This window comes from Pezoporus wallicus, unplaced genomic scaffold (assembly GCF_028554395.1).
Source record: "Pezoporus wallicus isolate ANWC-B61680 ecotype Strahan unplaced genomic scaffold, APGP_CSIRO_Pwel_v1 scaffold_6445, whole genome shotgun sequence".
In the NCBI taxonomy this organism is placed as follows: Eukaryota; Metazoa; Chordata; class Aves; order Psittaciformes; family Psittacidae; genus Pezoporus; species Pezoporus wallicus.
The window spans coordinates 6,697,275-6,723,619 of NW_026641753.1; the positions used below are offsets into that span (position 1 = coordinate 6,697,275).

Below are 26,345 nucleotides of genomic sequence, written 5' to 3' on the forward strand. Positions count from 1 at the left end.
TTTTAAGCATTTACTATGAAAACAGCAACTTGATGTGCTATATCACTTAAATAGCTTCATTAAAAAAATAATGTATGGAAAAAAAATAATGAAAAGAACCCAGCAAGCAGTTTAAATTTCAGAGTCCTGTCATTAATAGCAGTATTAGCCAGACCAACATAAAACGTCTGTAGCTTTGCTTTTGAAAGATGGCACCTTACCCTCAGCCCTTCTGACTGTTGTGTCACTGTAACAGAGAAAACATTTCTTAGAGAAAATTAATAGCACCTTAATTGAATGTGAGAATTACTACACTATCCAGTTTTTCAGCTTCTTCAGCTATGTGTGACAGACAAAAAGATCAGGTATACTGACACTGTTTCCTTAAGTCAGCTTCTGTTGAAACAAAGCATAGGTTTCCTACCTCTAACAAGGTATAATTTAGGACATCAAGCCTCTATTCAAGCTAATAAGTAGATCCATGTCCCTTCAATTATTTATTCCTCTGGCAGACAATTCCATTAACCCCCCCCTGTGCAATAATTTGTTCTGCCACATGTTAGAAAAATTATTTTCCAGCTGCTCAGCAATACTGCTACAGTAAATGGAAAGTACTTCCTGGTAGACAGCTGATACTCAACAGCGAGGTGAACAGTGACATCTGATATGTGGAGGGTAATGTAGTAGTAAATAGCATAAGACAAATGTTAAGTTCCTCCAGCATGATGTTTGTGGACCGACAGTGAGAAGACATGCGAAAAATACTGATGAATTATTCACTCAGCTCAGGAAATAAATTAAAGCTTTTCCTGCTATATAGGTGAGACCCAGGCACAAAGTGAACACTAGCACTTGTTACATAGAAGTTAACTTAGTAGTAAGTAGCACAACACAAACATGCTTAAGTTCACCTACCACGACGTTTGTAGACTTACAATGACAAGATATGTAAAATAGTAATGAATTATTCACATAGCTTAGGTAAACAAGAAACCATTTCATTTTCTGCACCCAGGAGCACTGCCTGTTGAGTTGATGCAGACAAATGTGTTCTGACAGCAGCCTCTGCTTCTGTGCCTTTTTTTTATATATATATATAGAGAGAGAGAGAGAGAGAGAGAGAGAGAGAGAGAGAGAAGGCTGCATAGCTCAGAAAGCTGCACACCTAGTGGAGGCTTTACAAAAGCTTTTACAGCTAAACAAATGGTATCTTCACAATAGGTACAAGTTTCTGAATGGGTATCCAGTAGCACACTAGACTGAGAGTGGTAACAGCGGAAGTATTCCCATTATGCTGGAAATGAACAACTAAGAAGGCGAGACAACCCAAGCTTTGTACAGATATCCTATTGAGTTAGAACAGGATGAAGATGACTGGAAGGTCATGTACTTAATGTATGACCAAGAGACAAAGAATTTAGAAACAGCCACCAAAACAGAAAAACCAAAACCCCCACACTATTCAGAAAGTTCTGTCTGATGGCACATATTCCAGAAGTTTCTAAACAGAAGTGGTATCAGCAACTGGTAAATCAAGACCAACTGGATGAACTCCTCTTTTTTCCCCCTCTCCTTCCACTTTCCTGGGAGACTCATTTGTATTATTCCTGCAGGTTCATTTCCCGCATAGTCAATCAAAATACCTTGTTATCTTTATGGTTTGAATAGATACACATATATATGAGCTAATTCTATTCCATGGTTAAAAAGATAAAAAGGTTATTTTCATGAGCAGTTTGACCAGAGAAGAAATTTTATAGTTTTAAAAATCATAAACAGAAATCTAGCCACAGGTAAAGCAGGTCTAATGTAGAGAAGACACGGCATGCTTTGCAAATGCTAATGTACGTGACAGAAAACTATCAACCTTATTTCTCAATAGAAAATTTTAAATTCCAAGCTTAAATGCTTTACCAAAAATTACACAATAAGTCCCTGCTGAGTTCTGAAAGTAATCCCAAACCTAATCCCCACACCACAGTGGGGAATTACTTAAGGAACGTATTTTTCACCAAAATTGTGCTTTCCCTCTTTTCCATATTTAACAGAAACCATGGCTCAACACCCATTAAATTTATTATATTATATTTCATAAGCAGTGGACAGAGATGAGTGCAGACTGAAGCTGTTCCCTCATTCTTCACAGGCCAGTCAGCCCCATGCAAATCCCTATTGCCTTTTCCACCCTGAGAGCTTGCTCCTGCCTCCTGTCATAGAGTCAGGCACAGTCATTCTCCATGTGGGAGCCAAGTCTTGGAGAGATGGTTTTAAATGGACAAAAATAATATTTATAACTCATTAAATGCAAACATTTACCTCTCTTACAATGCGACACTCGGAGCAGGACTGTGGTCCACTTGGCAGCCATGACCACACCAAAGCACAGGACACCCAGACCCACAGTGTGCCACTCCAGAGCCACTCACTGGGACATCGGGATGCCACTAATGAGGCACAAGGCTGCCCAGGCAGGAGCTGAGGCACAGTGGTCATGTGAGGGGAGCAGCTCCCCTCAGCGCTGCCATTGAGCACAGGCTGCCCCTCTCCTACCTGACCCTAATGCCATTGCAGTCTTTAAAAGGGCCTCTGTAAAAATTAAATCCAGGTTTGAGTGAAGAAATGTGTGTTTGGAAATTTTTATGAGTCACTACAATGTGTAAATAAAACGGGATGTAAGTATTATAGCCAGAACCATAGAGCCACTGTGACCTACTGCACTGTCAATTGTCCCTTACGCTGATATGATTCTTAATTATCTCGAGAAACTGAGTACCAAATAGTATTTTTAAGCTTTTTACATCACCTATTTATTTGCTTGTATTTAGCTGCAGGTAGGAGCATTATTTTGTGGATCATTGTAAAGGCAATCTAGGCTGCGGTAAAGAAATTTTATACATCCCAGGGCTATTGTGCAGTAATGGAGATGCAGCTGAAGAGGGCTTGATATAGTCACATCACTGAATTCAGCAGAAAAATTAATTTTATTCTAGAATTCAGGATGCTGATAGTCAATGGAAAGAGTAGAAGAAAGTACCCTGACAGGATGGGAAGACGTGAAGTATCATCTGCTTACCACCCAGACTGAGAGGGGCAGTCAGGACTGGGATGGAAAGTCTATTCTGAACCCTGTAAAAGGGCATTTCTATCTTCTTTCTGTTCCCCGATTCCCTAGTTTTAATTCCCTAGTTACATTGAGAATTTATTTTTCATTTCCGTTCTGACAGTAGATTTGTCCAATTCTGTACAAAAGACATCTTAATGGTGTGATTTTACTTGTGTATCATAACTTAGGACAAGAAATGGAACAAAAATGAGCATTATGTAAACACTGTCCATCTTGTTTTAAAGGAGTTACAGCCTGCAGAAATAAAACATGATTGTTTTAAGGACACTGTCATTTGTATTAATAACAGACCGATTAAGAGTGAACAGCACCATTTAAAGAAAACCTCAGCTGTTTGTTATACAGGAGTTGGTATTTTAATATAGTATTTTGTTTGCAATACTACCTGCATGTCTCAACAGTAAACAATATTTAGAACAATAGCTGGACTAGAAAAAGTAACAAAATAATAAATCAGAAAAAGATAAACCCTGTAAGTAGTGCTTAGAAGCTTCAATTCATGATAAGAACACAAATAAAAAGTTCTAAATATTATTTTTTTTCCCCATTTAAAAAAAAAAAGAGTTAGAACAAGCCCATAGAAAGATGATTGATGGAGTATGGTGGTATTATAAGCAATATTCTGGAAATGTCTCAACAGAGAGCCTATAAATTTGAGTTCACACATCCCTGGCTTTCACAGATCACAGTTCCACAGAGCAATGTCTTCCATATGACCTTCCTCTGTCATGCTTGCTTTATGCCTTGTTTCTGTCTTAATGCAGACACTTGTACCAGGGTTTTTAGCAAATCGATAGGGAGGGGCAAACAAGGACCAGGCAAAAGGTTACCCCAAACCTTCAAATGAACTGTCTGGCCAGAATCCAGTCAGTAGACAAGAAATTAAATATGCTTTCAAACTCAGTGGATCACATTAAGAAGAGAAGAAGGGAAGGACTCTTATTACTAATGCTGGAGAGAAAGGGAGAGTGGTATTTTTGCCTTCCCTTGTGTCTCATACTGTAGATACACTTTGGGCCAGCCTGTGAAGCTCAGCAGGTTAAAAGAAAAATAGGATGTGATGGCTCAGAATTGATTTGACTTGCCAAGTTAGTTAAGGGGGAAAAGTCCTTTGGGAAGATCTTGGTCATTAAGAAAAACTTTAAAAATATTTTCATTTTCTATAGTACACGACCACAGCGTCTAAACCACTAAGTTATAATAGCCGTTAGTTGAAGTTCAAATGCATAGAGTCCACATGACACAACCTACAGAACAAAGACTTCAACAACATATAACTGATACTTGAGATTTGGTTACATATCAAGTGTAACAAATAAATTCCTAATTGGGAAGCTGAAAGTTTGTATGAATGCTTTCACAGCATTAATCATCTCACTTACAAGACTAGTGACAGAGAACAGCTAAGGAGAAAAGCTATTTCTACATATACGTAAACAGGAACATCCAAGAAAACAGATTGGGCCTAACTCAGAATTCCTTAAAAAGAGACAAAGTGGAGATAGCTGGATGATAAAAATCAGATAGCAAATAAAGGACTACACAGAAAAAAAACCTACTCTTTCAGCGATTTTGTTTTTGTAAGAAAGTTTAGTTGTCTGAGACTTGCTGTATTAACTCTTCAACTGTTTCATGCAACGTAATATTTTTGAAAGACCATTCAAAATGGTTTCCTTTCACAACTGTGTATATTCTGAACTCTGGTACATTTATAATACACTATGAACATTTACTTCTACTTTTAAATGGAGATTTAGTGTAGCAATACATTTGATCTGAACTTGGTTTTAATTACCTGTATAGTTTGTCATAATAAATTGGGTTACCTTTCATCACATTACCAGTATGGCACAAAACAAATGAATATAAATTGTAGTATACTTAAAATACTTTACTTTTACATTTTACTGAAAATGAATGAGGTAGTGAAACAAATCTTCCCTTAGCATCACAATTCTAGCTTTAATTATGGTTTCAACTGTTAAGACCTCACTTCTGGTAAGAAAGTAGATCCTAGTGAAAAACAGTGGAACTTTTCAAGGCTGGAATCAAGGAACATTTCCTAAGATCATATTAAGAGAGCTGCAACTGGGACAAAAAAATATGCTTTTTAAGCATTTATTCAGGCATGTAAAACATGTAGCTTAATTGGGACTGGACGAAGTCTAACAGGATAATGTGTTGCCATACAATCAGCTTAAGACTTCTGACTTGGAAGGAGGATTTGTATAGTAAGAATTGCAAATCCTACATATGTAGCAGTACAAATAGAATAAATCCAGAAGTGTTTAGGAGACTGTAGGGACAGAATACATGTTGACTTAGCAAGAACAACAAAAAGCTCATACACCATTGGGAAATATTTCTGAAATACTAAAATTTCCCTAAAATACATTCTCAAGGTTCACCAAAACAAATTTATCATGAAATTTCATACTATTATAAAGAATCTGGAAAATATTCCTGCCATACAGAACTGGATGCTTTATAAAAAATAACAACTTGAAGTACTTTTGTAAAGCTGAGCTTATGAATGAGAAAGGATATTACTTTATTGTTCTGACCGGGTGAACATCAGTTTAAGAAAAACTCTTTAAAAGGACCCCAAATCTAGGCCGTGTGAATTAATAAGTTCAAAACTTTATTTTTTAGTGCCCTGAGTAGGTGAATATCTGTTTACTTGGAGTGTCTGACTGGCTTCTATTTTGATAACCAGATGACAATCAAAGTTGACTGTCAAAACCAGAGTCTGGGTGGTGAAATGATATAATTAGTGATAGTATTTTTACTAGGGATATTCGAGAATGAATTTAGAAGTATTAAATTATTCCTTTGGATTTATATCAACAGATGGATTACTTGGAAAACAATTTTCATAGACAGTTTAGTTTCATTTTTCCTTCCTAAGTACTACTGACTGCCACATACACATGCCCACAAATATCTATATTGGCATTAAAAAATTGTGTTCCTTATAACATATGCTAATGATGTTTTACAGGACAAATCCTTAGCTGCATGTATTTGTTTTACATTCACAGTCTTTGTTGATGCTAGAAACTATGGATATATTGAAGTATAGCTATGTCTCCTCAATATTACATCAAACTGTGTTTACACAAACAGTATTGAGCATATAGGACCTAAAGCATTGAAACAACAGGCATTTCTTTAATAGTAGCCATAATTAATTTTGTCATCAAATTCAAAGACAACAGGGCTAAACTTCTGGGCCTAAGCAGAGTACATCTGAGATTGTGCATAAGAAGATATTATTGTTCAAAAATTTATGTTTGGACAACCCAATAGTCTCTTGGTTTTGTGCCCAACAGACAGCAAAGATGATCATGAATGAAAAGCCTTATGTTACCTTAAACAAAAAGTCCATAAAAGCTATAGATGAAAATGGCATTCTTCTACCTACTGAACCTAATAACAGTCTTCCATTTCTAACAACAAGAAAAGCATTGAATTCTGTAACTCTTTGTCTTTCGGAAAACACCCTCAATATTTATCGTCTCCGCACACCTTTTCTTAGATGCAGCTCTTGTTAGTGCACCTGATTACAGTGCCATAAATAACTAGCAGTGGAAACTGCTGACAATTCTGTTCAATTATATTCCAATAACTAAAGATCTACCCAGATATATATATACCAGCCTCATAGCTGTGACATGTGAGCATACTGAAGCCCAATCCCATTCTGTGCATGCATTGATGCATCTGCTTCCAGCATAAACTACCACCTCTGTTTACACTTATACAAGACTTAAATCCTTGTCACATTCCATAAGTTATGCTTTTTAAAAGACAAAGAACACTATATTCCTACTAAATATTTTATAATCTTCAAACAGGCACCTATCAAGTGAATTTGGAGTTATTGTGCAAGTAGTAACATAAAGCAACCTCCATGAGAAGCATTTGGCAATTATTTCAAATTCCTTTGTTTCTCTTTTCAGATTTCTTTGTTTATCTTGTCAGATTTTTCTTCTCATTAAATTGCATCTCATCCACTTCCAGAATGAAACATATATGAAAGGTATTTCCACCTGAATAGAAATTTAAAGTAACCGTGACTCTTAGTACATTCCCAAGACAGAAAAAGTGACATTAATGAAACATGAAACATCATGAATTAGAGGTAGTAAAATATTTAAACTTACTGGTAGCTATTCTGTAACTTATGACACCCAGTTCACAGTAGAAGTGTACAAGAAAACAAATCAGTGCTTTATTTTTTTTTTCTTCAACACATTTGTTAAATGTGCCCAGTTTTTCAATGGACACATTATATTCACCTCACAATTTACAGATTTTAGCGCATTAAATTTATAGGAAAGAATCTTACTGAGCCAATATTTGGTAAACAGATAGTTAGAATAGAATGATGAGAAATTCTTAAGATGTCATTACTCAGTGTTTCTGAAGTGAGCTTCTGCCTGGTCATAGCTAAGCTGTGAGTAAGGCTTTAGAGCATTTAGATAGCTATTTGACAGCAATAGTCAGGGACAAAATCTAATTAATTGTAAGATAAAGCTTGCAACATTTGCAAATAGGATTCTATAATTTAATTTCTAACGATAGAGGCCTAGACTCCCAACCAAGATACCTGCTAGCTCTAGCCCTAACATTTAGTATGATTAATTCTGCAGAATTAATCTGCAGAATTAATCACAGAATAGACTTTATATAATTTTCAAAGTATGATTAGCCATGATAATTTTTACTGAACTCCTGTTCTATAGTTTTGCTCATGAATGGTCCATGTTCTAACTTTAATTTGAACACAAACAATTGTAACACATTTCACACTTCTCTCCCTTTCCTGATGAATATGACTTTTATATTTCTCCTCTATTACGCAGCAAAATCATTTATATCCCGTTTCAGTTTCCTATTTGATTAGTTCTTTTCCCTACAGATATAGTTTTGCTGAACCATAATGGTACCAGACAGCAAAATAAATTATAAAAATCACATATAATCATGTAGGCAGAGATAGAATACCTGCAACTCCTATTCCTTTCAAAGAAGCTGTCATTGTTTAATACCTTTAGAAGTTGCACCACTGTTTATATTCAGCAGAATACATTATCACAGTATACACCACTGGATAGTTATTAGTAGATGAATGCACACTGTAAAGTAAATATCAGAACTGGCACAAAAAGGAATACTTTCTTTGCAATCCATTCTTGTCTCCAGGATAATTATGTAATCCTTAGGAGATGGGGAAGTCTGAAAGGACTTTGAATGAAAACCTTCCCATATCTCTAGGTTTACAAGAGTACCACTGAAAAAACATGTATAAAGCAAAGGAGAAAACTCTGAGAAAAGCAGATTGAATTTCCATCAAGAATCCAAAAGATTTTAGTACTATCAGCAGACTCAGATAAAACTCTATACATAAGCACTTCTCTGTCTTGCAAAAGTATATAATAGAAAAAAGGAGCAGCAGATTTTGTTATAATTGTCAGTTCTATTCAGATAAGCATATAGTGGTACTGTTCCCTCACATGAAGCATTTTCTGCAATTTATAAGGCCATTCGGAAATGTGAGCAAGCTGGCAGTTTATTACCAGCTGCATTTCACATAGTAGAGATGGTGCAAGTGATTTTCATCTAGAATTAGAATGAAGTCTCCCACTGCCAATAACCACATGGCCTAGTAGGTTGGATACAAAAGTTAGGTTAGAAGAGACTTAGACTCTCCTACATTTTCCAGTAATCTTTACACAACATGTTGGTGTCACAACTGCAGTTAGACATTTCAGTGTTCCACATACTCTTCCTATGCTCTAAATTAGTTCTCAATGAAAAGTAACCCAATTTCTTAAAGTACTGGGTACAGCAGTGTCCAGCAACATCTCTCCACAGGAATTACTACTTGTTGGCAGTGTTAAATAAGCATTAATATTTGTAGTCCTCAATTATTACAACTTAATACAACCAGTGAGTTTATAATAAACAACCAGAACAGCAGACATCACAGAGGAAATTAGCTTGAGTCTGAGTCATTGGACAGTTAGAAAAGACTGTATGCAAAGCAAATCTGGTTCACTGGAAATTCTGGGCTAATTTAAAGCCTGAGATGTTTCTTTCTTACTAAATGGGTATCTATTCCTCTCAGCCTTTTACCTATTTGATGACAAAATTAGAAACCACTGTGTGAAAATTCAATCACATGAGTGGAAGTATTCTTCAGATGGATCAAAGGAATATTATAGCAGCTTTTCCTTTGAGCAGTGAGAAGCACCTGGAAGCAGCTTACAGTTATGCCAGTTCCCATGTTGCTTGTTAAGGATAAGATGGCACTAAAAGTAGGTCACAAATATACCACTTCACTTTGTGAGAACTGAGCCCTAAACAATTAAAATAGAGCTGCTGGAATAACTAGTGTGTGAAGAAGAAATGAAAAAGGTTAAATATTTGATGGAGTGGTGTCAAAGCATCCCATTAGTATTTTGCCCCCACTTCATGGCTTTTCTGTGAAAACTTGTAAGCTCAGCAGCAGCACTTCAGTAGCACCATGTGAATACATAAAAACATTCTAGTGAAACTTGTGGCCAGAAAATCTACATGAAACTGAGGGCAGGACATAAGTGGAAGAGAAGTTTTAAGTATTTAGAATTCGATTGTTCAAGAATGAGGTATTTTTTTTAGTTTTCAAGACTCAAGCTAATAACCTAAACTTCATAGAATAGAATAGAATCATAGAATAGTTAGGGTTGGAAAGGACCTTAAGATCATCAAGTTCCAACCCCCCTGCCATGGGCAGGGACACCTCACACTAAACCATATCACCAAAGGCCTTGTCCAACCTGGCCTTGAACACTGCCAGGGATGGAGCATTCACAACCTCCCTGGGCAACCCATTCCAGTGCCTCACCACCCTCACAGGAAAGAATATCCTCCTTATATCCAATCTAAACTTCCCCTGTTTCAGTTTGAACCCATCACCCCTTGTCCTGTCACTACAGTCCCTAATGAAGAGTCCCTCTCCAGCATCCCTAGAGGCCCCCTTCAGATACTGGAAGGCTGCCCTGAGGTCTCCACGCAGCCTTCTCTTCTCCAGGCTGAACAGCCCCAACTTTCTCAGCCTGTCTTCATATGGGAGGTGCTCCAGTCCCCTGATCAAGCTCCCTCAACTTCCTGGTAGTATCCACTCATGTCTAACTACTAAATGGACTAAATGTCCAACAACTGCTAACTTTTATAGCCCGAGCTATCCACACCTTAGCAAGGGAACTTAGATTTAAGAGTTGCTGCTGCTGAAGTGTACTTATATAGCCAAAGACAGTTTGGGAGCTGAGTAAGTGTCCCAGTCCTGCAAACAGATTATAACCCCCCAGAAACTCATCTGAATCAGAAGTGAAGTCACACTTTTAAGCTGTGGGGTTTTTTTTCACCTCATATCTATAGGTCAATGTAGGAAAATAACAGGTCTACTATTAACTGGAGTTTATGGAGCAAGGATTGGGCAATAAAGATGACTTTTGGCAGCCCTCATTCCTGTGCCAGAAGGTGGTGGTTCTGTCCTCCACACCAGGCTTTTGGGACATAGCCAAAACTAACATTTTGATCTATTACACGCTATTCTTTGGATAAGATGCTATAGATTTGGGTTCATTGCTACAGATTTCACTAAACATTTTGAAAACAGATGGGGATAACCAATGCTTTCTGGCCAGCATATCCTCTATCACACAACATGACTGCAATATACCTTCTGTCAACAGAAATAGGATGTCAATGCTGAAATCTATTTTACCAGCCACTGCTGGTCATATCATAACTGCCATTCATATGACAGTCTCTTATCACTGTTGCCCTACCTTTACAAATGGATTCCCTCAAGAGATACATGTATGATTTCAAACTTCATTATAGACTATAGAGTAAGCAGAGTCCTTATTCTCTCCTTTGAACTACCTGCCATCTCATTTTGAGCCAAGGCAAGTAGTCAGCATGTTAGCTGCTTAACTTAAAGTAACTGCGAAAGCAGCCTAATCTGTTTCCAATGAAACTTCACAAAGCTTGGCAGTAGTATTTTTATATATTACTTTTAAAATCATAAAATACTAATAACACTTTTCAAATGGCATAGAAATAGCTATGACAAACCAAAATCAATTATCATGGAACAAAATGCTTTGCTGACAAGTAAACTTACTTTGTGGTTTCTTTTTATGCTCCACAGCAGGGCTAAGCTAGAAATATCTTTCAGCAACACAATAATTTTGATTATTTTCAATTAAAAATTATAGAATCATTTTCTCACTTTACCTAGCTATACTGAAAACAGAGGCACAAGAAAATGTTCTAAACATGACTTTCTTGTTTGATAATTCTATTTCTACATTTCTAGATTAAAGTCTCAAAAATACCCCAAACCAAATGAAACATTCTTTAAAAAGAACAGAGTAGTCATCTTCCTGATGGCGCACAAGATGTCTCTTCTTTCTTAGTTCTTTACAATTACTTTTTCACAGGAGGAGAAAGGTATCACAAAATATGAAGCATAAAAGAAAGGGACAAGAAAATTGCATCACAAGCAAAACATCTACATGATTTTGCTGGGAATAGTGGACCTAATGCACCAAGTAGCATTTGAGAAGCCGGAGTTCACACTACCTTCTTTTTAACAGGCATTCAAATGAAACAGCATTTTCACAACTGGAAAGTATGCAGTTTGTTCTATGCTTCTTTCCATGTGTTTCTGTGCCTCCTCTCTAGAGAGAAGTCTAAAACTGAGATTCAGTATAAAACAATACATGGAACACCATGAAAAAGAATCAACTGCTCGCCAACATCAATAGAATGAACACTTTTTCAGACCAATAAAAATGATATTTGTGTAGGTTGTTATGTTATTTTAGATACCTTAGGGCCTGATTGTGCAGTTAATTGGATTCAAGGAAGTGCCACAAAATATAGGTGGTATCTGTCAATAATAACTGTTGATAAAAGTAGGGAGATGTTTTAGAAGTAAAAATACAGACTGGGTATTCCAGGCATGTTTATTTTTCTACTGAGAATATAAAAATATTTATCTACTTTTCTACCTCTGTAGCAGATGTTGTATCATTTCTGATTAAAATTGCTTGCCAATAATAGGTTTCTCTCAGGCACAGATTAAAATTAGCTTCTACAGATAATTCCGCAACCTACAAATTTCCACTGCATTTGCAAAATATTCTTCCATATTTTCTGATACAAATAGGTAGACAGATACAAATAGAACATCACGAACCGAAAGCCAGAAGACACAAGTATTCTGAATATTTTCTGAGAGCTCATTCATTTAGAGACCCCACTACCTGTGGATAATTTACGTTTGCTCATTCCAGTGACTCACTAACCTCAATAAAGACTCATGGGTCTGATAGATGGGATAAGGCAAAAAGAACAAGCTTCCTGAGCACACCAGATGAAAAATTTATAATTTTAATATCTTTATATTTCCATATTCTATTATATGTTCATCAGAATCTGAAGCACGGAATAGCAGTTACTTTATTTCTTTACTGCCTCCAGGTATATGCCAAGGCATCAAGCTGATAGGTTGGTTCATAGAACACCAGCTCCCTTATCACCCCAGATAATTTATTTATGATAAGAATCATGTGTTTTCCCAGTAAGATGTTGACGCAATATGACTGCCTTTTCAGTTTCATTTTTAAATGAATACAAATATTGATAAAACATCATTCCTTACATAAGAGCAAATGTGCCATACAAGGAGGGTTTTCACTGATGAATCCTAGGAACAAAATAACACATTGTCTGATTTACAACCCAATGAAATATTTCCTCAATATTTAAGGTATGAACTGCTCAGCAGTTCAGACCTTTCACTTCCACATTAATTAGCCTATTCAGAATTACCTGGAAGTCCTTTACTATGCTAAAGAGTGTTGTTTACTTGGCTTAGCTCCTGAAGAAAGGGCACAGAGGCTGTATTTGGAACTTAAGTTTACAGAAATGCACAGAAACATCAACTCCACGCATTAAACCGTAACATATAAGTTGGTTCTCCGGCACGACAGGATGCACAATACATGCATGTGGTTGTGCCAGATGTTATACCAATACACTAAGCCATGTGATGGAAGAAATCATGGTGTTAACTAGAGAATGTTCCTTGGGTAGGAAGATTCCAACCCAGCAACGGTTAGGTAGTACTGTGGTAGCACTGGGTGATGTATATCCTCACCTATACTCAGACTAAACCTTGTACAGTATAGAACTTTTTCAGACCAGAATTGGTGCACTTGGAGCTTTGGTTTGTACCTAAATGACTTAGCAAGAACAAATTCAGTGATAACAAAATTTCACAGACATCCTGAAAACAGCAGAAGAAGGTTCAGTGTTATATTCCAGGACATAATTACGGCCCTGAAATATTTTCATTTAAAACAAATAAATTATGAAGAGGAATAGACAGAAATTGCTCGAAGACTTGAACATCATATGAAAAGCTAACTATAAAGAAGAAACCTTGCCAGCCGTCCAAAAATGATGTATTTGTTTGAACTGGTGATTTCAGTATTTAAATTTCAAAATCTTGAAGTTTCAAAACATCTAAAACATTCATTCTGGTAAGCACAAAACCGTGACTTAACCAAGAACATTACTAGGTAGCTACATCATAATTAGCAGTATACTTTAGAAGCACTTAAATACAGGTCATAATGTCCTTACCAGAGATTAATCCCAAAAGATGAAATGCAGTATTCTAGGCAGCAAGTAATTTAGGATCAAAATCTAGCAAGGAAGGACTTTGAACTGCATGCAAAAGAGAAGCAACAAAGTATCCCCAAATCTTACCATATTGTTGAGAAGGTATGAAAGTTATGAAGGCTTGTTATGTGCAGAACACTGTGATCAAACACTTTAACACTCTTACATCTTTTTTTATTCCTAAAATCTGAGTTAGTTGCATGAGACATTCTACATCTACAGCAACCAACCACCATACAAGAAAACGTATACTTACAACACCCAACTAACCGGAATGTTTTCTTTTTGAACTTCAAACACAACTTATGACAGTTTCAGAGTCTCCCTCTAAAGAAAACTGTAAAATCCATCTGTTCTGATGAGCAAAAAATAAATAAATAAACCCCTAACCTTTTTCACATTCTAAGCATGTCTGTTAACTTTCTCTATTAACACTCTTTGGATAGAAATAGCATATAGAATGCGCAAGAGCTAATATTGGAAAAGCTAAAGAAAAGCTGTAATCAGATTTTGAAACAGACAATATAAAGCATTGTAATTAACTGGGTTGGAATAAAGTGGTCTTTATTAGTGCAAATGAGCTCATCTGCTCTAGGAATGAATATTTCACAATCTAATCCAGAATGTATTGACATCAGCCAAACATTTACATTTCTTCCATGGACAGATTGTTATTGACCTTGTGATGTGACATATCTACTGTCACTAAGCTACAAAATGGGAATCTCATCCTGCCTCTCCTCTTTTATATACAGAATGCAACTAATTTGTCAGCATGCCAGCTTTAACTAGCTGAGATGAAGGTAAGCTAATTTAATAGGAACTGTTCAATAGCTTCGACCCACCTGACACTGTCAGTTAAGGCAGCTCCACATTGCAGTGTCTTTCATTATTTCCAGCTCCTTCTTCAGACTACTTGAACAGCAAGTCAAATAATATGCTTAGGAGTCAATAGGCCTGACTTTTTCTCAAGGACATTCTTTTGATGCCAGGAGCTGTCAAGTGGGAAAACACATAGCGTGAAGGTGAGAGGATACTAATTAAATATACATAGCTCTGGCCAAAGAAGAATGAGGCACAGCTTGCTATCTGAAAACTCAGTTGCCTGCTTGACTGAGGTCACAGCTGTTGACTTGTACAAGTTCTTAAGTTGCGGTCTCAGTATGAGACATTTTAACACTCTTAAATACTAGACAAAGGCTACTTTCAAAGATTCTGTGTACAGTTACACATGCTTTTGTAGTTTAAAGACAGGCATAATAGAATCTTTATTTAAGTTCAGCTAAAATGAAAATGTATCTTTTTTTCTGTCTATCTTTGATATACTATAGTATTTCCTGAAGCCATGGAAGAATCTATGATTGTTACAATACGATAACTACTCATTATGTCCATGCAGAATGGACTTTTTTAAGGCTTATTTCACAGAATAGCATTAAGTTGGCTATAGTATAGCACAGTGAACAGGTAATGGATTTGCACACATGCATTTGGATTATTTCAGAGACATGAGCCTGCATGTTCCCATCCATGCCAAACACTGCCAGGCCATGAAGCTAACAAAGGCATTAGAGGGCCCAACATTTTCTTCCTTTCCCTCTGCTTCCTTTGATTGCTCTCATTTAGTTTATATTATTTAAAAGCAAACTTTCTACTTTCCAGAGCTAAAATTTTATTAATTTTTCCTAGAAGTGCTGTTGGACATAGCTGCATCCAAGTGTTTTATGGGGTTCCCTGAATGGTGCTACCCTGGACTCTTACATTGACATGGCTCTGTGCAGCACTGTACCAATGTGGCAGCGAGCATCCCATTCATGCAGTACCTTAAATGAGTTAATTTACGGAGTCAGAGTTTATTATGACTTACTGGCTTGAGCACTCTGCCTTCTGAGCACAGCTACACTGCAGGTGGACTGGAATCTCTGGATCTGCTCCACAAGGACTGGTCTGGGAGACACTTCACTGCTGTGATGCAAGTGTGACCTTTGAGATGAACAAATATAAGCAATAGTTAAAGATTTGAAACATTTTTTACCTATCCATAAGACAAAAAATCCAAACAGAATTAATGGTATCTGTTTGCACTCTGAAAGACCACATCCAAAATGCTATCAGAAGACTATCATTTTGACCTGAAAGTTGTGGCCTTTATTTGTCTTTCCATCTTGCCAAATGCCACTCTGACATTCAGAGTCTTACTTCCACCCTGCTATGTATGACATGATTTGTGGGTGTTTAGCCTTTCACAGACACCTGGACAGACACAACCTACATCCACAAATGCATCTGTGGTTTTGCTCACATATTTGTGCAGGAAGAAGAGATTTTGTCAGGCAGTTTACATGTTATGAGGACTATCCCTCCCTTCAGACTCAAGGGTAATCAAAATCCACATTATCTGTAAACGGACAGATGAGGAAGTGCTCAAAATTGAGCATTTATGAGAGAAAAACTATGCAAATTAACACATTTAATAGCTTCATAATTTCACACTAAAAAACTAAGCATTTCAAACTCAAATTTACTATTCCTAGTACATAAATATAACTGTATACCACACTTATTCTTTATTGTTTCCAGCCTCTTGCAATTTTATCAGTCTGTGATAAAGGAGAGAATATTTTCCTAGAAACTAAAATTCTTCCTCCCAGTATTCCCTGCTGACTACACAAATAACGTTGCATGTTTAGTTTATAAGAACAACTTTTGCTCATCTGCCATTACAAAGAAGAACAGAGGAAAACAGAAGTTCTTGCTTTCTTTAGAGACTGGACTTGAGCTTCCTCTTCCCTCCACTAGACTCTTTTCTGGTTTGAGAGCAGTAGAATTAAATACTGTCTGATAAATTACTAATATGCCATTTGACTAAGTCTCTTGGAATCTGAAAGCAATCATAAGCTTTCAAGTTAACAGCCTTTTTGCCCAGGTTGTAAATGTATTACTCTCTGAACACATTTATATGTAGGTTGAGAGCAATATAGTTCATACTCCTTAGAAGCAACATGTAATATGCTATTGCCAAAGGCAAAATCTCCAGCAAGATTAACACATGCTTCACTAGGTCCTGTTTTTCACTTCCGTTTACCTTCGGTTGTATTTTTCACGCTTACTTGGTTAACAGTCTCTGGATATATGCATCAGTCCCTTCAGTTCAGGACTTAGCTGTCCATGGATAAGTAGGCTCCACATGTTTGAGGGATACCCAGCAACTGCCTCACCACGCTGGATTTCAATCTATTCACACAACATTCTCATCAGTTTTACAAACATACTGAAAACAGCAGACACATCCTGCCTCATTGCAATTGCACACTTTCAAACATCTTGGGTATCACAAGGAGACTCCATGAAAACCTTGCTAAAGCAGCTGGTAAAACTAAGCTCTATGGGTTTGGTCTGGCAGCTCAGAAGATACTTCCTCACAAATCCTTCCCCATTCACTGTGAATTTGCAACAGTGTAGTTCTGCTGATTGCAGAGGAATCCCTTATATTTTCAAAAATGTAACTCCTAGCAAATTTTGTCCTTTTGGGCTTAAGCACAGAAGAAATTTGCCTGTGCTTGCTAGTCTCTAACCCTTTAACACACTATGCTCCATATTCTGATGTTGTGCTACAATCATGCTCCCATCCAAAATTACAAAAGAAAAAATATATGCTTTGATCTTTTTCAAACCCATGTATTATCTCTGGAGTATTTCTGAAGCACAGTAACAGAGAGAGGAAATACAAACAGACCCATCAAGAAAACTATAAGTGACAATAACTTGTGATAGGGGCAAACAGGATGAAGGCAAAATGTTCAAGAAAAATGGTTTGTGACTTACCATTCACCCTGAAACAATTGCAATATATTGATGGTAGATAAGACATGTGAGATACTAAGATTTCTACAAAATATTACAGCAACTTTCTACCCAAAGGCTGTTCTGTAATTAGTGCACTGGAGGCACTGACTCACTTTAAAAAAACCCAGGACCCAGGAAAAAAGAGTTATTTTCCTCCCTTCATTTTTGTCAGGGCAGGCAGCATATCAATGTTTGTAAACTGTTATGTAAGTGCACAACACTACAAAAACTTTGTTAACAATAATCCTATTTCTGTGCACAAAATGCAGATATTAGGAATAACTCTTTTCTAGCCACAGTGCAGAAGCATATACCCCAGTACGGCATAATAATGCAAATCTCAGAACAGCAGCTTTATTATATCTCAGAATCTTGCAGCTTCATGAGCACAGTAAGGGTAGTTTCAAAAATGGCCTTACAAGCAACTGCTCCTGAAGCAGTCACCAGTTCAACGTACTTGGTTACCCCAGCTGATTTGTATACAACTGGCTCAGTCTGTCAGCAGAGTATGTGCATGTCAAAATAATGTTCTACCTGCATTTTGGAGATGGAAAAAATCACCTTTGCCTTTTTTTTGTCAGTTATGAAACAGTAGACCACCTCTTTCTTTTGTCTCATTTGAATGTATACGGAAATATTGAGTATTTTTTTATGATAAATAGAACATGCATAGCAACAACTGAACTGGAGATAATATTCTGGATAAGAGCAGGAAATGATTCACTGGCTCCACTGAATTGTTGAAAGTGTTTGACTTGCAAGTAGTGTTTATTGTGCAACAGAATGAGATTTTTTATACAAGCCCTGTGCTTGTAATATTGTACTTATCCAGGTCTCATAAAGAGTACAACCATAGCAGTATGGCGTGGGCAAAGAAATGAGCAAAAGGGTCTCTGCTGCCTTAAACCAGTATCCTAGGGCTGCTCTAGAGGGAATCTTAGGGAAGTTATACATTTGCCTTGTACAAGTCATTGATCAGGAACAGATCCAGCATACAAATAATGCTTTACTATCTTCTTTTAAACTGAAATTTTAGAATGGGCCATATGCTCACAGGAGCTTTATGTAAGGTTTTCTAATTTTTCTGGGTACTTGAATGTTTAGTGAGATACCTAGAATTCAGCAGAGTGACAAAATATTGAAGAACTCACAGGTGTTGCATTTCTAGCTAACATGTTCAAACTTGGCTCAAATTTGAATCAAGAGGATTTCCATCATCTATGTTGCTTTCATATAATCTTTCATAAAATTTGCTAGTGAGGTGCCCATTTTCAAGAACTCTAATATGCAATCACATTTGTTTCTGTTGTTTGGGGAGGGCATTGGTTTCGGGAGATTGTATTCCAAATTATGCAATATATGAAATTATGCTATTGGTAGTGTATACATCAAGAATTAGGGTCATCTGTAGGATCAAATCAAACCTTAATTTCCAAGGTTAGGAGACATATTGTATAATAACTTATCATTGCTAAAAACAAAGAGAAATCAAAATATCTCAATCATTACATTTATCTATAGCTTTTACAAATTACCATTAAAGTTGTTGCTTTATACTTTTAAACAGCAGTGAAAATTTGCATTCACACTAGTTCTTAGGAACATTACTATTGTGCTAGTTTAAAGGCAGAAACTTCAAGAAGCAGACAGCTTCTAGGCTGGAGGTTGTTATGTCACTTGAGCAATCATGTTACTTCTCACTAGGGAAAGACATTAATGATGATCTTAAGGTCCATTCCAGCCCTAACCATTCTATGATTCTATGATTTGACCTGTTCCAAACTGACATTTGTATGAAACTGAGTGAAAGCAGGTTCTCAGTTCATCAAGGAAAACTGACTGCCAACAGCTGATGTGGATATAACATTTTGTTATGATCTACAAACAGACCACCAGTACTATCCATCTGCATGAAAAGCAGCACTTTCAACTCACCTCCACTACTTGGTTATAAAAATCTACAGAGTACATTATAAAGCCATTTGATCGATCTGTGGTATTTAGAGAGACTAAATATTCCACCCTACTGGCCAAATAAAAAACTTAGATGAGAAGAATTTTGAAATCATATCTGTGCTTACTACCCCAGTGCTGGTCTGGTTCAGGCCATGTAATTTTAGATTGCAATACTAAACTTTAAATTAATGAATGAAACTAATGACATAGTTCTCCAACAAGAAGTTATAAAAGATCATGTTACATGTATTGATTTAAGAAAAGATATGATGGGGTATATAAGATAATGAACGGTATGAATCAAAACGCATCATCTCATCATAAATAATCCGAGAGTTAATGAAAACTGGGAAGTAATTATTAAAACAGACCAATTTTTTTAATATAATACATAATTAACACATAGAACTCATTGCTTCCAGGCATCATTTAATGAAGATGTTTATGGGGCTGGGGGGTTTTAAGCTTTGCGTGAGTAATAAGAAATTTCATGTATAATCCAGAAGGCATACTCTGCTCCAAGCTAAAGACCAGGGATATAATTTAAAAGGCAAGAATCAAGAAACAAAGCAGACGCTTCAGGTTTAAAATTGACTAAACCATGGATATGTTGCTGTGCACTGTATCATTAGAAGTCATGAAGAGATGCACTTAGGTAATTTATCATTGCATTAAAAATACTTAAAAGCACATTTAAAACACTTCTATTTAAGGTAGGGAGCAAAATGACAAATTATAGCTCACTCCAGAAAGCAGATTATTACAGGCTTCATGTGTCAAGACCTAGAAACACCACTGATAAAATTTCACCTTTTCTGTCTGAAATACAGCACTTTAGAAAGCACTAACAGGAACTCAAACAAGATCAGATCAAAGAGCCCTCAACAGCAACGACCTGTCTGTCTCTGTGTGGAAAAATTTATGGAAAAATTTAGGAACAGAACAACTCCCATTTGCATGGAAATGTTACCATCATCCATCAGTTTGAAGCTAAAACGTTTCCTGAATTCCTGAGGCTTTTCTCTATCTGGCAAACCTGCATAAACTTTCCCTGCAGGCAACTTTCAAGCCTCTTCTGGAATCCATGTATACTTTACCTATACGTACCATAATAGTAAACAAAAGATTGCTTTTTAAGAGAAAGATCCTTTTCTATGCACAGATATTTCCATTTAACTACACTTCATTTTAAGAACCATTCTATGATTTAAGGGCTGTATCTCAATTAGAATATGCAGTTACATAGTATTTTCCACTTCTTCAGGCATATACGTTATCCTAACATTTTGACCTCATCTGTAAAATCATATTCCCCCAAAATGCCTTCATTTGCTCTTAGGACCTGAGGTGGACATAATGAATTGATGTAAACAGATGCAAAACAGAATTTTAGAAATGTTGAACAGTATGTTTTAACAAAAGCATTTGACTATTTTCCTAACCAAACAGATCAGGTGAAATAACTGCCACTGATGCAGACATGGTTTATTGCAAGACAATCTAATCATAAAAACAAATCTAAAACTTTGTGTAAAACAGGAAAACAAGTATCTTTTTTCTAGCATGAATGATTTTTCTGAAGTATCTTTAGAAGGTTCTGAAACTACATAAAGGCTTGTTTTGAGAATAAAAGCACTCTGGAATGAATGGTTAAGTTCAGATCACAGTTGAATGACAAGAAACAGAGGCGAAGACTGCACATAGGTATGGATACAGCCAACACAAATCCACACTGCACTGCAAACACAGAAATGCTGTAGATGCACAGATTTTGTAGAGTGCCCTAATCATTAGCTACAGCTGGAGCTTTTTTCCTCTCTTTGAAGATACAAATATGCAAAATGAAACAGCTTCAACATAGATTTGTGGATATTCTCTTTTAAAGCCTAACCAGTTAGACTAATATTTGAAATCTGAACTTGTGTCTCCCCAGTCCTTATATAGTGCTCTTATCATTTGGATATTAGGAACAAGCATCATCATCATCATCATGAATTTACAGTTGCATCCAGCTCCTCATTTCTTTTTTCTTGCAAAAAAATTGAAGATAAAAGGTGTAAAAGATCACAGTTTTTCTTGTGTAAAGGAGATCATAACACAAAAGACAACTAGAGGGAGAAGCTCATTTTACTTGGAAATGGAAGTCACAGTTAGAATAGATTTGATTTGGTTTCTTTAACTTCCAGTTTGGTTGCCAAATAAATAATGAAAATAATTTGCATAGCACAAGGACAGATTCTCTCAAAGTAAGAAGCTATAAATATCAGCAACCAAAAGCTATAATCTGAAGAAACAAAAACTGGACTGAAACCCATAGCTATAGATCTCCACTTCAAGAGACCCAGGCAGAGGTTTAAGACTGCAGGAATTCCTCTAGTTTCCATGGATGGGGAAGGAGGAGAACTGAGAATATGGTAATAGGCAAAGCATTTTGTGATATGCAGATGCTAAGAAGCTAATTTCCATCTGACTTTTTTTCTCCACTGGGTAATTACACCCTCCCTAGCAGAAGTTTTTTGTCTGTTTGAAAGCAATAGCCGGTTCTCTGTAAGCAACCACTCTGTAGAGCAGGACAGGGGGGAGGGGGCCTTGCAAAAATTTTTTGTGCTGTAATTTCACTTCAAGTGGCTACTGTAATTACAGCTTACATTTGGCACCTACATTCTACTAATCTAATATTTTGCTAACTCATTTAAGCTATAAGAGGATGGAAAATGAGTTTTAGGTTTCTGTAATGTAATTATTACCTTTTATAAAAAAACCCACCAAAACTATGTACCCAATTAGTAACTAATGAAAACTAATTTCTTTTTGGTAGCTGGTAAAAAAAAAAAAGGCGTAATTTCTGTCTTACAAATTTTGTAAATTACCTGCTGTACATGAGCAATTTTTCTTCCCCTCAGCAAGTTTTGTAAGTACTTTTACACAAATAAACATCTAAATTCTATAATTACAAATTAGAATCACTGATTACATGTATTTACCATAATTACATAATTAGCAATAATTACATTAATTATACAAACAATAGGCTGCATTGACTAGCAATGAAAAACAAGAACATTCTCATGTATAAAAACATGCTTTGAGCTAGGAAAAAGGGATTTTATCATTAGCACTAAAACGCAGAACTAAAACACAGAGCAACACCACTGCAGTGTACCTGGATTTGTTCAAGCACAGAAAACATATTTTAAAATGATGATTACAAACATGATGAAGCATACTGGGATACATATATCCTAAATAACATGCAGAGCTAAGGAAAACACAGTAGATGGGGAATACATTAGGGATAAGGTTTTCTTTTTTAAAAGCACCTAAAACCTATTTTCAAGAGCCTGACCCTGTGACTGCACGATCAGTTTAAGCTGATTGTACTATGGACTGTCACTGAAAGGTGCCAACCTTGCATTTGGCACTGCTACCCTTGTGCACATTCCCACCTTTTCTCTTTTGTTGACTCTGGTGCTGGTGTGGCCACTGAGCTCAAATATTCATGGTGCCAACTATTTTTATTCAGCCTTTTTAGTTTTCTGCCAACCTGCTCCAGATTATCCTATGGCTGTAGAAGCCCTGAAGCTGATGCTAGATGGAAGACCAAAACTCTCTTTTTGAGAAGCAGCATTATCTTGGACCAAATGAAGCGGACAGTGAAGCTGCAAATTTAGGTGCTTAAACTAGATAAACATGGTAGGCAAAATCAAGGAAAGTATGGATGATAAAGGCACTGTAGAGACACCTCACTGCACATCAGTCGTACACAGAACCTACTGCATGCAGAGTAAGAGGAGGTACCTGGAAGAAAGCTAGAGACACATACATTTCTAAGGGAGTTTGAGCTGTGACCAAAGAATGGTCACAGTTAGTAACCACATATAGAAAAAGTATTTTTAGTCTCCACCTTGTAAGTAATAAACTATAGTTACATCTGCAGTGCTAACTATGTCCATATTGAGGGAATGAACCAGAGACTGCAGCCAACTCGTGCAGTGGCACTGGGTTCCTCTGAGCCTCACATCATGGGGTTCAATCTTTTCATGTGTGGGGGATGTTTTTGTTTTGTTTTTTTTTTAATGAGTATTGACTGAATGTAAGGAGTGTGCAGCAGCCCACCTAAAGAAACGTATCTATAACCTGAAACAAAACAAAAGGTAAGCTTTATGTAACTGGTGGTATAGCTTTGAGCACATAAGCTTCTTTAGAGGATAAAGCTTGCCACCTTGTCCAAGAGAAGAGAAAGCCAAATTCACATCAGCCTCCTCCAGAGTGCTCAATGGGAGAAGGCCCTGCAGCAAGTGATTCCCAGAACCATACCCGTGTTTGAGAGAACATAGAGAGAAAGCTAATTAGTTTTAAAAGAGAGCTCATCAGTGAATTAATATTTATGCAACACAGACAATCAAGAGACCAGGAAATAGGGCTGAATGGGGAGGTAAATTAATTGACAGCATAGTCATTCCTATTATGTTTATCAGAGTTGTAGTGACTAGCTTTGGTGTCTGGGGACATTTTTTTATCACAGCTTTGATGTTCAGGAGCCTTGGCTTAGTTAAATTGTTTATCTGCTTTTTGTTGAAAAATGAATTGCAAGTATAAGACTAAGGTGAAGGAGCATAGTGTGCTCAGAGTGCTGAGGGTGAGGAAACACTGGTAAGTCAATACAGGCAGCTGCTCTCAGGGTTTCACTAAATCCATGAATCTGTATTTTCTGTCAGACAGATGAAAAATAATTCAGACCAAAAATTGTCGAGTTAGCTGGGTTAGACTCCTCTGAGGTCAAAAATACATGTAGTTTTGTCAGCGTGACACTAAACTCAAGCTCACGGTTTGGAAGATGCCATGCTAATATCACTCAATCTTCTGAGTTACAGGATGTGGAGCCATGCTCAGTTCTCAGCTAGTCTAGGGATCGATGTCCTGTCATTCATTCTTGTTTCCCAAGAAAATGTGCCAGGGATACCAGTAAAGAAATCATGAGTGCTGATGTTCATTTAGGTCAAGGAAACAGAAAAGTGTATGTGTCGAATGCGTAAGGCTCCCCAGAGCAAACGAGTCAGCAGCTGAGAAGCAGTGTAGACAGGAGCAGTCAATTATATACATAAAGGCATTTTCTCTGTTAAGATTTTGATACGAAATAAATTATCTAAATATTAGTTGCTTGTTATGACATGTAAGACTGTATGTAAGTCAAATTGTTGCTTAATATAAATTCAACATGATTTTGAGCACAGGCCCACACAAATATTATCTGTATGTTACTAAGGGGTCTACCTATACTCACCTGCTTTAATGTCAAATGATCCCTCCACCCCAAAAAAATCCCAATATTATGATACTATGCTTATGACATTAATGTAAGGATTAGCAGAATAGCAGGACCACAGTTTGTTTAGTGACTAGAGTACCTAGACATTAAAGATCTAAACACAGAGAAGGTCTACTAGTTCAATAAAAGGCCAAGGCTTCTGGAGTCCACTAGGATACATCTTGCTCATTATCTGTTCTAACCCTTATTCCTCAAAACCACAATGAGTTGCAGGTAGAGCGGTTAGTGTTTAGAAATTTAGCTACAGCAGTCTGACTTGAACACTTTAATTATGCTGTTCTCATGCTACCTTTGTATTTAGTGAATGACAGCACTGGTGAAGGTTTAATGAGCTGTGAATGACTATACAAAATGTACAGGATCACAAAACCTGCTTCTGGTAATTTACATGAACAGTTACATTTAAGTGCCAGAATCTGTCATGATCCATTGTTAATATACTCTGTATGTTCCTTCTTAAGATTGGTTGGAATATAATTATTTTCAAGTCTCCAAGCTAAAGCTGTCCATTCTGGTTTTCCTTTATCTGAATCATCCATTGATACACAAAAAGCCTGTCTACGAACATCAACTCCCTAGAGGTTTTAACAGTTAAAATATTTGATACTTTCATACTTTCCACCTAACCTGAGGTTTTTTTAAGAGTGAATGCTCTACATTTCTGTTTAAATCTCAGTAATACTGCTTGTGGATTTGCAGAGTGCCAGCATTCCCTGCTTGAATACCTGTAGGCACGTAGCACTGCTCACAAACCTGATAAAGGCTCTTGAAGAGTGAACCAATGCATTACCTTACCTTGCACATATATTTGATCCTGTGCTTTTTCCAGCAACCCAGACTGCCAGAGCTTTTACTCTTTGCACATTGTAACTCCGAACATGCTATTACCTGAATGCAGTATTTTCTCTGAAGACCGCTGTTATTCTTGCAAAGAGTCCATATCAGATATATAACACTGCTTACTTTAGGAGACTCAAAAATTGTATCTCAGAGGGACACAGATTAACACAGTAATCCTTTAAGCCAAGTCAGATAGTGTTATCTCATTATTTGTAGTTATTCACTGACAAAGAACTCTTTATTTTCTATATACTTATCTGCAATTCTATATCTACTTATAAACAGTGGCTATTTAATTTAAGAAATTCTTATTATTAAGAAATCCTCTGTTTGTATCTCTGTCTCAGCTCAGGATAATACTTGACATCATCTATTCATTAATTACATAGATAACCAAAAATTACCTCCCACATTAACAAGGGAAAACTGCAGGAGACAAAGAAACCAGAAACAGCATTGATGTATATTCAATAATTTCTTTCCTGTTAAGGTACTTTCAGAGTATAAAATTTTGTTTAAATATAC

At 36.6% G+C, this 26,345-nt stretch overlaps 1 long non-coding RNA gene across 2 annotated transcripts in view; it reads right to left on the reverse strand.

Annotated features, from left to right (window-relative positions):
* LOC130607814 (uncharacterized) overlaps positions 1-26,345 on the reverse strand; it is a 112,291-nt gene that overhangs the window by 64,783 nt on the left and 21,163 nt on the right. Inside the window, exons 2-3 of one of the 2 annotated variants that reach the window (XR_008974365.1) lie at positions 15,717-15,832; positions 14,695-14,844 (exon numbers count right to left, since the gene is read on the reverse strand). This is a non-coding gene — a long non-coding RNA (uncharacterized LOC130607814). Of the gene's footprint in view, positions 1-13,728; positions 14,845-15,716; positions 15,833-26,345 lie in introns of those variants that run through there. The other variant, XR_008974364.1, reaches the window with a different exon arrangement.